This window comes from Anguilla rostrata, chromosome 7 (assembly GCF_018555375.3).
Source record: "Anguilla rostrata isolate EN2019 chromosome 7, ASM1855537v3, whole genome shotgun sequence".
Classification (NCBI taxonomy): domain Eukaryota; kingdom Metazoa; phylum Chordata; class Actinopteri; order Anguilliformes; family Anguillidae; genus Anguilla; species Anguilla rostrata.
Window position 1 is genome coordinate 25,947,892 of NC_057939.1, and position 11,271 is coordinate 25,959,162.

At 39.3% G+C, this 11,271-nt stretch overlaps 1 long non-coding RNA gene across 1 annotated transcript; it reads left to right on the forward strand.

Annotated features, from left to right (window-relative positions):
* The first annotated feature begins 597 nt into the window (after positions 1 to 597).
* Positions 598 to 8,153, forward strand: LOC135259478 (uncharacterized). The gene is made up of 6 exons (XR_010331286.1): positions 598 to 638; positions 1,805 to 1,867; positions 2,270 to 2,368; positions 2,657 to 2,681; positions 4,717 to 4,799; positions 6,602 to 8,153. It is a non-coding gene; the product is annotated as an uncharacterized LOC135259478 (long non-coding RNA).
* Positions 8,154 to 11,271: the final 3,118 nt, after the last annotated feature.

Genomic DNA, 11,271 nt, shown 5'->3' on the forward strand with positions numbered 1-11,271 from the left:
GGTTATAATTCCAGCCTGGAATTTGGCAACACAAGGTAGTCTGTAGATTCAGGGGTTATGCAAACGAAGAGAGAGGCAGGCAACCAAGATACAAAAACTGTTGGAATAGCACCCCTCATGGATGGGAGGGATGACTGCATCCCATCACTTACCAGCAACCTCTCCAGCTCAATCAGGTGTCTGCGGCCTGACCTTGGCTGAGATAAAAAACATTGTGGGTAGCATGGCGTGCTCTGGAGGCAAGTACCAGATTCTATGAGTAGAGTGGCTCACCAGAGTATAGATGGAATCTCTGAAAACTGATTTGTGTTCTTATATACCTCATTATTCTAGGATCAAAGTCATCAAAAGCTCCAAAGACGACAGTGGCCATCAGGCCATCAGGCACACCTACACGAGCGCCAGTACCTATGCCACAGAGCTCAGGAGGTAAGACCGATTGTCTGGCAGTCGGAGGGTTGCCGGTTCAAACCCTGCCCTGGGCATGTCGAAGTGTCCTTGAGCAAGACACCTAACCCCTAACCCCTAACTGCTCTGGCGAATGAGAGGCATCAATTGTAAAGCGCTTTGGATAAAAGCGCTATATAAATGCAGTCCATTTACCATTTACCATGTACCTCCCGTAAACACAGGTAAATGTGGGCCTTACCATAGTGCTCATAGTGTGCCACAAAAATCATGCAAATCATGTGTGAAATCATCAACTTATTATCTCGCATCTATGTATCATTATCCTTTATTCCTGGCCAAAAATTGTGTCTGTGCAGAAACAATCCAATTCAGTTAGGAAATTATTTGAAATTCAATTAATACATCGAAAATTTCCCATAATGCTCCATAGCGATTTCTGAGTTAATTTTCAGTCGTTGCCTGATGCTCACATACACCTATACATTACATAGTTATTTATCAGAAAAATGTTAGATATTAAACACAGTGAGCTTATGTTTTCTTGATTTGGCTCTGTACTCCACAATTTTATGTTTACATTCACATGTGGTTAAAGTGCAAACAATTCATGGTGAAACCAAAATGTATTTAAAAACACCCTTTAATAAGAACTAAGAATCTGCACTTGAAATGCATGTGAATTTTTGATTACAAACCTAAAATTGTACAGAGTGAAATCAAGAAAAAAAAAATGCATTGGTCCCAAACATTATGGTAAGCTCACTGTATATTTAAAATTGTAATTTACCATTACCATTTACCATTATGTGCTTTTGTTAGTCTTACTTAGCCAATTTATGGGGGTTTTCTGTGCGTCTGTTTAATTATTGTAATTTTATTGTAATTATTTTAATTTGTACATTATATCATACAGTGTTTTTTGTGTCAGTCAGAACCTTTATTTAAATTCTCGGAGGTACAATTGAGGGCCAGGCCCTCATTTTCAATGTAGCCGAGATTACAAACACAATTAAAACACAAAGTGTAATAAAAGATCATAGAATATAGCAACAGTAACTAACATAGTAAATAATAAAATAACAGTAATAAAATACAGTAAAATATAATAAAAAAATAAAAATAAAATAAAATAATAAAATTAATAAAATCAGCACAGATACGATCAAAAACAGATACACTCAGAGACAGGAATGTTCAAAACCAGCGATCTAAACTGCCCATAAGTTGGTAGAGAGCTGATTTTCAGCAATTGTTGGAGCTCATTCCAGGAGGATGGGGCACTAAAATGGAATGCTGACTTCCCAATTTCTGATCAAGCCCGAGGCTCGATCAGAAATGTGTGCATTAAACAATAACACAATCATATATGTTTTACATATATGAACAATTAAAGAACAATTAAAGGAGAATAAAGGATTCGATAAACATAAGGGACCGACAACCGAGCCTCCCAAAGGTGCAGACAATATGTTATACAGTCCTGCTGTACACTGTGTGCACTGCCCTGGAGGGTCGAATTTTATATCTGAATATACGGGTGGCAGTGTAGCATTAGGCTAGCAGATCTTGAGGCTGTAGGTTCGATTGCTTCAGTAAAAGCGACTGGTATAGAGGGATTGTATGTAAAGAATGTAAGCTGTGTGTCTTTTAAATCCCTTAAACGTAAAATGGTATGTTTGTGAGTGTGTGTGTGTAACTGTGTGTGTGAGTGTATGTCGGTGAGTGAGTATGTGTGCGTGTGTGTGTGTGTCCGTGAGTGAGTGTGTGTGTGTGTGTGTGTGTGTCGGTGAGGGAGTTCTATTTGGCCAGGCCATATCAAGCTTAGTCCTCCTGAAAGTGAAATGTCTCTGCCCTACAGACAAGAAGATGCTTTGGATTCTGTTGCCTGTATTGGGGGTTCTGGTAGCAGGGGTCATCTTTGTTCTGAAAAAGTACACGAAGGGCCACGGACACACAGGTAAATGTGACTAATACATGGGTAGGCTGGAAGTCTGTGCCAACTCATGACTTTCATCTGTGCTACTCTATTATCTCCTGCTAAGATGAAGCCTTAATGAAGAAAATCATATCCAATAGTGTAGTCAACTAGCAGTTTTTGGACTATTACTAAGTTCTACTGGGCTTGTGTCCAAAAAATTACATTGCTAAAATATCTTAAAATGCTAAAGAAAGAAACCAGATGGAAAATGTAACAAAAATGTGAAATAATCTGATCACTGCCTATGTTGTGTCCTTTACTCCACAGGCACGGCAGAGAACGGAACAGAAAAGTGAGTGTGAAGTCTTCATTTCAGTTATTTTTTTGCGTACATTGGCACACATTAGTGTCTAACATCACACATTTGCACGCATTAGCACATATTAGCCACCATTAGCGCACATTAGCCTTCATTAGCACGTTAGCCTATATAAGCACGTTAGCACATGTTACTACACATTAACCTACATTAGTGCTTATTATTAAACATTAGAACACAACACCGTCATTTGACAGTCACAGACACCCTCCTGTTCCACCAGCTAAGTCCCCGCTACATTTTCATGCAGCTGTGACACAACACCCCCTCAGAGTGAACATCTGCGATACGCCACCACCACAGCAATCAAGTTCAGGTTCAAAATCTATTGTAACTTAAGACCAGTCTTGCGGTCCGCTGGATTTCTTATGAAAGCAACATCCTCAAACTGATGAGGTTCCTGCTGGGAAACTGCACAAAGCGTACCCTGCAACCCAATGGCTAAGAAGCTCCGCTAGCAGACTGTGGAGGCCTAGAGGTGGTGACTGGCAGCACACACTTTGCAAATATGTGCATGCTTGCATTTGCCCGCCCAAATTGGTGGGCAAACTTGCAGCAATGAAAAATTGGTCACGGGGCATTCCAAATTGAGAAAAAATAAAAACTGGGAGAAAAAATATGTAAAAACTTTTTTTTTTAAAGCTAACAGAGGTTGTGGCCTTTGCTAATAAAATCTGCTAATTAACTATCCCTCCTGCCCCCTAGCAATATGCGTGCCAGCACCCAGAGAATGGTGATAAAGCAAATACCCACAATTTATTTAAAAAATGGGCCACAAGCACGTCACAAATTTGAGGTCAGCACCTGCAACAAACTCCTTTCTGGCCAAAAACGCCACTCATTCCCTTATCAGCACACAGGGCAATAAATGGCAATAAAACAAAGGAGCCTCCCCATCCCCCAATCACTTATTACACAGTAACCCACATCATAAAACTTAGTATCTGTACTTTCTACAGTTACCAGGTCTCATTTATTTTTGCATGAAAAAAATCGTATACCCATTCAGATATACCCCTCAGATCACCAAATAAATCATTCAGAAAAAGTTTTAAATGTCCTTGTGTAATGTACTTATATTGCATTTACTTTCGGGATATACAATACTGGCTCCTTTGTCTATGTACATGTGACTGTAATCCAAAATGCTTCTGCTCGTACGCAGGCTAACACTGTTAGCTAGGTCAGGTGCTATTTTCAGGTCAATCCACAGGAATCCGTTTAGAACACAGCTGGTTTATCTGACCAGCCCATGCTCTTTTTAGTACAGTACCTTATCTGAACAGCGATAGGTTTAGTTTTAAGTCAATCAAGTCACAGAATGAATTAGACAAGGCTGTAACCTTTCAAATGAGCCCTCATTGGTGGCAATGGGTACAGCCCATTCCCAAGTAATCTAACTGCGTACTGCCTGGGGTCTCTGGGTCGTGAAGATGGGCTGATAGTGAGTGAATGCGCAACCAAAAAGCCAGCTAGTTCTCCTAACGACTAGCCACTGTGCAATAAAATGTATTTATAATTATGGTGGATCTGTTCAGCGTTCTCCTTATTATTTCTTCTTACTCCACATCAACATTCTGTACATCACTTGTCCAGCAGCTTTTCAGCAAAACCTAATAAGTTTGATTAATAGTTCACCAAATAGAAAATTTGTAATTTGCAAAATTTTTACTGCTTTTAGTTATCAACACAATTAATTTTGCAGTGGTGGGAAAGAGGTTGGGGGTGAACATTGCATAATACTTTTGATGCTAGCTCATTTTGTTGCAATTTTGTGTACATTAATGTGTTCACCATGAATAATTCTTCACATATTTCCTCAATTTTGAGACATAGTCCTGATGGCACACATGTGCCCTTAAAATAATGCCATAAACTCCCTGCTGTGTGTTGCCAAAGCTTTATCGTAAGGCTTTATTGAAGAGTAGTGCATCCAGGTGAAAATGGCCTTTATAAATGCTTTGGGAGAAAGGGTTAAATAAAGAATGTCTCTCTCTTGAAAACGCAGCGCTTCCTTTCAAAGCAGATCTGAGAGCAATAAAGACGGGGTGATGCTTCTGGGGGTGAAAACATCAGAAGGGGAGGGAAACGGTAGGTGTGCTTTCTTTGCATCTCTAATGTACAAAACGACTTTTCTGACTGTCCCGTTCACCTCATTCGAATGAGAAAACTGAAGGATGTCCAACAAAATGAATAACCAAGGCGAACAGATGTATTACATCATAATACATTAGGCATTTACAGACGTCTTTCAAGGTACACAAGTGCATAGGTTCTGATAGAGCCAAGAATAAATAGTAGATCGATGCCAGAGTGCCATGATCGCTCACCTGTGTAGTTGTAGCAAGCGATCCTCAGTCAAATGCCGGAATCAACTATCAAAAACACTGCAGATACACTAATAATCAAATACCTACTAGGTATATAGCTGCGATGTTCTCCTGTTTTGACAATGAGTGTATTGGGGTAAAACATTTTAAGCGACACAGGAGCACGCGTTTCAGGGGAATGCAGAGGTTTGTCTTTCGGGTTTTGTGTGGACTTTTCTTTCTGCGTAACAATTCTAGCGTGAGCTGAGTAAAGTGAAATAAGGACTGAACGACTTAAAGTAAACGAGCTGAATCTGGTCTGACGGGTCGACTCAGCCTGAGTTTCCCGGAGACGTTTTTTTTCCCAACATTCGCTGACCACCTCGGTCCTCAGGCGTGGGCTCGCAATCATTGAGGGGAAGATTCCAGCTTTTAATGCTCCCCATTGTGCTGGGGTTCTTATGGCCCCCAGTGCAGAGAAGGTGTTTCCTGCGATTTAGCGCACCCGCCCCCCTTCCCCCCCTCGCTGGAAATGCCAGCAGGAGCCGAAAGATAGAGACTTCCTTGCACAAACACAGGCTATTTTAAACGCGCTCATTGTGTGCCCCGGTCTTGGAAATGTCACAGTCCTACGACCAGGCGATAAACAAATAAAAAAAAGAAACACAGGCAGTGGAATGCGAGAATCTCAACCCGCCGCCCCCCCTACCCCCACCCCCACCCATGACTGATATCAGCCTGTCTGTGCATACACTGGGAAATGACATCAGGGTTTAAGAATATGAAAAGGAAAAAGGCAACTGGATGCTTGGTTTAACATAACCTTAGTGTCGGCTCAACAAGTATTGTTGCGTTTGCATCAATATTGCATCTTTAATCTTATTATGTTGTTGTTGTTGTTGTTGTTGTTGTTGTTGTTGTTATTATTATTATTAAATTACTTTGTGTATATTTTTACTGCATAGTAAAATCACAATGTAAATGTTTAGAATGAGATTATCATTCAGAAGTTTAGAACTAAATTTTGTTGAATCCATTTGAAATACAGTATCCTTCTGCCCACAATGGCTAGTCCAGGAATAACTTCTCCAAACATAATCCTAATCCAAACAACGTAACCAATTCAGGATCGACACTGTTGATAGAATTACCTAAACTTTGTTTTCCTTCAGCACTGTTCATGCTCACACAAGTATTTTTAATGGGCAGTACTGCTCTCTAGTGGTAATAAGGACAATTACACTGTCAAAATATGAGCTCTTCAGTGCTTATGTCATAAGGGTTCTGCTGTTTTTTATTTTCATCCTCAATTCAGAAACTAGTTCAGACAGAAATAAGGAGCGGAGCTGAGTCAACTGTGTAATCAGCTTCAAGTGTTAGATCAAGCACTGAGTAACAGCAAAAACTAGTAGGCCATGTAACTCTCCAGTACTGCAGTTGAGCAACACATCGTGGGTTAGCAGCACATGCATTAACAGTGTTGCATTACTTCAGCTGTATTGCATCACAGTGTGACAAGGCATGTATTTGACTTTGTTGGAATTTTTAAAATCACCCCTATCCCACCTTTTTTCTATATCTCAGCAGCTGCAAGATAAGGAAGAACCAACATACTACTGAGTGGACCAAGAGACAGGCCAGTCCTATGACCAGGAAAAAAGGGTTCCAAGTCTTGCACTGTTTGATTATTTGGCTTTTTTTGTTACACTTAAACACAATGGGGCAACTGCAACCAGACTAGCAGGAGTTTAAACCTCATGTTTAATCCCCTAGGACACAGAACTGCATTAATACTGGAACAGCTACTACTATTCTCAGATTGAGAGTAGCTATTCCACTTATATACAGAAGTTCCACTTCTATATGGACTAGAGGTTTAACCTGAAACTCCTGCTCAGTTGATTGCATTTGTTACAAATGTCACATTAAATCTATTACACATAAACAGTTATTTGGAAACAAACTACATTGCCTGAGTGATGTGCTGTCAGGTGCAAGAGGAAATGATGTCACTGACAAATCTCATCTAGAGACATGTGGCAGTCATTTAAAAAAAAGACTGGAAGTTGAATATTTGTAATATGGAGAAAAGACCTTTTTTAAAAAGATGAATGGAAAGCAACATAGTGCTTTTATACCCTGATGTGTCTAGTGGGCTACAGGCTAAATGGGTAAATGAAGCTGTTGCGTACAGTGAGACTAGGCCAGAACCAAGGGTTGAGAGACAGAAGCTGCCATTGGAACACTGAGTGAAAACAAACAATGATGCTGAACTTTCTGGAAGCTTCTGCATGTGTACGTAAAACATGTTATAAGCCTATAGGGAACATTAGTAAATTTGAGATGTAAAAAAATTAAGTAAAGCATTAACATGCACACACGTACACATGGGCACACACATACACGCACTCACACAAACACACACGCGCATACTCACACACATGCATGCACACACACATGCAAACAAACATACAAGTGCATGCACAAACAGCAGATCACTGAAAAGATTGTTACACAGTGGTTAAAATGTATATTTTTAGAAATTGCACAAGGAAGAGTCTTTTGAGCCAAATAACTTCTGCCAGCGATCGATTACACACTGTTTTATTTTGTTGTGTTTTTTCCTTTCATTTGGCTATAAGAATCAGTCTTGATTGTCCATTCTATGCAGTAAAGAATATTATATTCATTTTCTGATAAATTCAGTAGTTGTACAAATATGCTTAATGATAATTTTATTATTATGTTTGTATGTGTAATCTCAAGGAAAAATCAATCCAAACCCCTCATTCCTCATAACGTTTTGTGAATTGTGACCAGTGAAATCCTTGAACCAGAGGCAAATATTGTGGCAAAGTTTTTTAGTGGAATGTTTCATATGTCAAAGGGAAATATTTCAGATGGCAAAAAGCATGCATAAACGTAAAACAGCACCATCTTATCTATCCCAGTGCTTAGCATATCACTGCTCTGCTGGGTTTGCATAAAGGATTCCTTTAATACCGAATGTCATTAGAATCAAATGATTCTAGAATCAAAGAAAATGAGGGGACATATACTTTATATGTCTGATGTTAGAATTGTGGACTGTTGTTTAATTTTAAAATAAAATGGCATAATATACCTTCACACCACAGTTCATATTAAACCCTCCTTCCAGTTATTGCTCCGTAACAATCATCTGTCACAACTGATCATACAATAGGAACAATAAGAAATAAGCTTATGAACTTCTGTTTTAAATAATTGACAATAATTGTAATAAATATAATTGACCCTCCCCCCACACTGAAAAACTTCTAGAAATGAGGTAAAATTTTGGTGTCCTATCAATTCAGTCTTTTGCTTTTGGATTCACTTTGTTATACCATCCCAAGAGATGGTTTAAAACGTTTTTGTCACTGTTTTCTTTGCTTTTGATGTTTTGTGTTTTCATTCTTAGAATATTTGTGAATATTTGTCTTTTTTAAATCATGTTTCATTAAAGTTCTCATAATTTTTCCTATGATTATCAAAAGGTCTACTTGCTTTCAACACACTGTGACTTAAAGCAAATGATCCCAAATTCTGCAGACTCTCTGAAATACAGTTCCTGGCATCTCTATGTATATCATAAAGCAGAAATATAAAATTGATGATTCATGACACACCCTAAAACTGAGGTGGATATATAACCAAAAACAAAATTGTATTTAAAACATCGCACAGGACACATATAATTTCCAAAATGGCTACCAAAAAAACTGCCTGTCATTTTCCATGATGTAACCGCTACATCTAGAATTTGTTATCTACTTTTCAAAAAACGGAACAGATAAGGCCAGACTGCATCCTTGAGGAAATAGATTTCTGGAATGGATGGACATGTTGTGCATCTGATTATTTTGCGTTTTTGACGTAACAGCTAGATAAAGCTCGTAGGCCGGCACCTTTTTCTTTTTTGTTTGTTTGTTTTGTTTTTTTGATTTTTTGTTCCCTTTTGCAGGATGAAGGGAAGCTCTGTCATGTGCCTGTCCTGAACCACAACTTCTTTTTTGAGACCATTTTCAAAATTCTGGTGTCATCTAAATCATGTGCCCCAGGTTTGACCCCTGCCAAAACAATGGCAACCAAAAAGGCACATCATGTTTATGTCCTGTCTGAGTTTGGAGCTCCCCTGTGTATTAAGAAGCAAATTATCATTCAAATGGAAGTATTGGACCGGGTTCCTTTAGATTCCTTTGACGTTATACGCACCCGGTCAAAGCATGAGGGATATCCTGTCATTACCCCTAATGAAGAGAGCATAGCATCCTATAATTAACCAGTCCTACACCTGATTTTTTGTTTTTGTAGTCACAATGCATCTGTCACCAGAGAGTTTGCAGTTAGTTTGTTTCACACTGAAATTCATGGAACTACTGATCGTCGCATCTCATTTAGTAGCAAACTGATAATAAATGTGAATGGTAAGAATCCATCAAGCAACTTAACTACACACAGCCTTTCAATCTCTCTAGGGAACTCTCTCAGAGTAAGACCACCCTTCAGTAAAACGAGTGAATATCTCTGAGGAAGATTGTCCTTAGCCTGTAGGTGGCGCACACACCCACACTTATGGGGAGCGGATATTCGGACGCATGTGCTGCTGCCTAGCTGCAAAGCGGTTCTTTTTTTCATATCTGAATTCTGAAAGAAAACCATATTTGAATTTTGGTAATTTGTCTGGAGTCAATGCGAGCGCAACACCGATAACAGATGCGGTCTCATCTTTCTCACGTGTTTGCCGTGACTTCCTCAGACCGCTGCTTCATTTCAGTGGACGAGTCCACACACACAGTCACTGCAATCCCACATGGAGGGTTGACAACCCACTCCAACGTGTAATTTCTCATAGAAAACCCGTGTTTCTTCCAGTGTTGTTGGGTTTTGCGATTGTGTACTGGGAGGGTGAAATAGTTAAATTAATAAGATAGCTAGTGGCCCTGAAAAGTAGCAAGCGAACCCTAAATGAGAAAAAAAAAACGTTACACTTCCAAACAAGCACCCAGTTTTTTAAGCCCAAAAAACCGCAGCCCGCTACATCAGATGTTTTCAAATAACAGTCCCAAACTTGCGTATTTTGAACGGATTTGGCAGCTCTGCTGCAGTCCATAGTCCAAACGGTGCAAGTGCCAAGTGCATAGATACGTCGGTGGGTGGGATAATTTGATTGACTTATATTGAAACTGCACTTGAATTGATAAGCGAAGCGGCAGTGAATTGATATAAAAGTGGTGGAGATTGGAATGCCAGTGAATCGAATGTATTAATCTGCTAGTTAATAAAGAAATGTCAAGGCGATCAGATATAACAACAAAGCAGGCTACTTTTTAAATAATTTCATTTAATCATAGAGGTAGACTATTTTTAATTAAATAGCGTTAACAGTTGTATTGCATTTTATTTAATGCACCGTTTCATTTCATTGCATCTTACTTGATTCAATATTTGATTGCAGTTTAATTGATTCAGCATTTATTTAGTAATTTTCCTTACTTCCACCCATACAAAATGACTGAGCGGCCGTCGCCATTCAATAAATATAATGCCCAAAAAGCCTCGGCAACAGGGCGGAAAAAAAGCGATTAGCCCACGGCGCTATTTAACAAGAAGCCTCTTTAGAATCTTGCTGCAGTTTAGGGGTGAATGACTATTTTTCTTAATGTATTCGAGCGCACGCAGTGTTAAAAGGCAAATTAGTAATCCAGTACAGACCGATAAAAACAGGTCTGCGTTTACCCCTCGTAGCGAGAGAGAGGATCTGACTCACTACGATCCCTGGGTCATGTGCTCTTCAATTCCACAGTTCCTAGGGCCTTCTCAGTCTCCTTCGAAATATGAGATGTGGCGATGGTTTATGCATTTGGGTGCGTTTTCATCGCGTTGACAGAAAAAGCCAGTGGGCTCGGGGCCAGGGGTAAAGCACTTGCATTTTACTTGCGTATTCAGTTTCACTGGAGGTCCCCCTATGAGCTGCGCTCCTATATCGCCCTTTATTTATCAACAATGCAAATCGTCTCTTAGTAGTTGTTGTACATTTATATATTACATGCACATACAGAGAGCTCCATAACGTTTGGGACAAGGACTTTTTTTTGTCTGTACTCCACAATTTTAGATTTGTAATTAAACAATTCACGTGTGGTTAAAGTGCAGATTCTCAGATTTTATTAATGGGTATGTTTATTAATTTTGGTTTCACCATGTAGAAATTACAGCACTATTTATATATA